The sequence below is a fragment of the Pteropus alecto genome, unplaced genomic scaffold, assembly GCF_000325575.1.
Source record: "Pteropus alecto unplaced genomic scaffold, ASM32557v1 scaffold61, whole genome shotgun sequence".
NCBI classification, from domain to species: domain Eukaryota; kingdom Metazoa; phylum Chordata; class Mammalia; order Chiroptera; family Pteropodidae; genus Pteropus; species Pteropus alecto.
The window spans coordinates 2,814,912-2,817,341 of record NW_006434835.1 but is presented as its reverse complement, the minus strand read 5'-3'; the positions used below and the strand labels follow the sequence as shown (position 1 = coordinate 2,817,341).

The following is a 2,430-nucleotide window of genomic DNA, read 5'->3' as shown; positions in this document are numbered from 1 at the left end:
GGCTCTAATCAATTGCTAACAACACAATCGAAAATACATACGATGACATTTTGTTAACGGTTTTGCACAACTTCAACTGGCTTCCAAAATCGCGCGTCGGGGGACCGATGCGCTCAGTCTGAGCAGAGGGACGACAGTGCCCGGACCGTGTCTAACGCCTGGACTTTGAAGAAACAGTGGAACAGGTAAGGCCACAGTAATCAGTTGTTTCTATTCTGCCTACGTGTTGCCTGTACGGGGCATATGACATCTTTGACGAGTCTTATTATTGCAAAGTTGGAAGTTTGGGAACGAGGCACAGCTCAAGAGCTTCAAAGCAGCCCGGGCACTGGGAATCGCGCGCTGACACTCTTCTTTGTGTGGATCGTCTCCGGGAGGTCATGGGCACGAGGACCCATGGCCCATCACATTCGCTAGGAGAATGGATGGAGACGGTAGAAAGAGCGCACTTGGCCGAACTCCTTCCCACTGCAGACCTTTTGAAACGACAGAACTGTGGAATTCATTCATTCATTCATTCATTCATTCATTCAATATATCTATATCTATCTATATTTATTTATTTATTTGCCGCCTACAGCACCTGGTCTTCCTAGGTGGTCTCCCATCCAAGGACTAACCAGGCCTGACCCTGCTTAGCTTCCGAGATCAGATGGGATCGGGCTTGTTCAGGGTGGCGTGGCCGAAGACAAACTAGACAATTTAAAACGAACATATTTGTGCTAGAACGAAAGAAAGAATGGTCATTTCTTTTGGGTTGCCTGGAGATTTGAAGAATCCTAGAACCTGGAGAGCAGGGCGGACCGGATTTACAGAGAAACGAGAGGTGGAAAGCCACAGTCCAAAATGCAGGCCGTGTGGGACCCCGCGCCCGTGTCCCCGAGTGCTGTCTCCACAAACGCCCCACACTCTGGCATCGGCTTGGGTGGAGGAGACGGACACCTTCATGCTCCTGTCTCTTCGCGTTTGAGCCCTCACTGGAAGCCCAGCATGGGACGCCGCTCCGAAGGCTTCTTGGAAATGTGCCCGAAGCCGCCTGGACCACCGGCCTCTCCCTCTCTCCCTGGAAAAGAGCTTCATAATGAGTTTCCCCAAAACATCACCCCGGGTATGATAGGGCCTCCTTGTGAGTCTGTACCTCTCTAAGTAGCTGCTCACCTGCCAATGCCCTGGGTTGGCTGTCGGATCTTCGGATGTGACGAGTCATTTGGAATGCTCAGAAGGCCCGACACAGAGAGTCTCCCATAGTGGGGCTGGCCTGACTCTGAAACGGACATCGGTAGGTCTCAGTTTTGGAGAAGAGTTGATGACAGCCCCTGAGTGCATGCGCCTCCGTCGGTTTGGCACACGTGCTGCAGGTCGTTGCCGTCCACGCTCGTCCAGCACGTGCTGAGCCAGCTGCTGCCGTACGGGGACTGGTCTGCTCCGGAGCTGCGAAGGCTACAATTCCCACAGACGATTCAGTGTCGGCGGAGCCCCCATCATCTTGGCCGCCCCCCAAGTTCAGCACCCCCCCGACACACGTACACTTGCGCACACTCGCCCTGCAAGCCTGTCCTCTCTCCTCCCGAACGCAGTGGTCAGGGCTGCCACCTGGGCATCTGGACACGATCCTGGTTCTTCCCTGTCCCATAGTCCCCCCTCCAGCCGTCCCCAGCCAGCGCTCCTGCCTTCACTCACCCCCGACCCCTTCTCCCGTCCACTGCGGCCTGGGAGCCGACCACGTCTCTCCCACATGAGCTTGAGAGCCAGTTAGCTGTTCCCTGTCTTTCTTCTTGTCCTTTAAACGAATTCCCCGAACGGCGTGCAGGATAATCTTTCTAACACGCAAACCTACTCACAATCATGCCCTGGCCCCCGTCACCCTCGGGGGTGTCTCTGGCTTGGTCCTACCTCCTGCGGCAGCCCGTCTCAAGTCGTAACACCCGAGCGAATACTAAATTGGCATTTCCTGCGTGCGTGTGCTCACACGCACACATGCTCGTGCACACGCACGTGCACTCACGCGCGCTCGTGGCTTTGTGCCTTCTTCCTTCTCTTCCCTTTATCGGGAACCCCCAAACCACCTCGCCATGACTTTGCCAATGTGTATCGATTCCGTCGCCTCCTCCGAGACTCACATTGGTTGTCGTCTCCTCCAGGAAGTCTTCCCTGAGCCTGCAGGATGACACGCCCTTTGCTATGTTTCCACCTCACTCGCTCGTTTGTGACACGTGCCGTCTGAAAACTGCACTGTTTGTCGGTGCATTTGTCACTCTGTTGAGCTGTGCGCTCCTCACAGACCAGGCCGTCGCTCAGATATTTTGGAATATCTGGATATTCTCGGATGGAAGATACTCTAAATATTTTGCTGAACTGAAGTAACTTTTGTTCAAACAAGTGGTCTGCACCAACGCCTGTTGTTTATAATAATGGAAGTTACAGGATGGA

General features: G+C 54.0%; 1 pseudogene; it reads right to left on the bottom strand.

Moving 5' to 3' along the window:
* Window positions 1-571: 571 nt before the first annotated feature.
* Window positions 572-690, bottom strand: LOC112478664 (annotated as a pseudogene).
* Window positions 691-2,430: the final 1,740 nt, after the last annotated feature.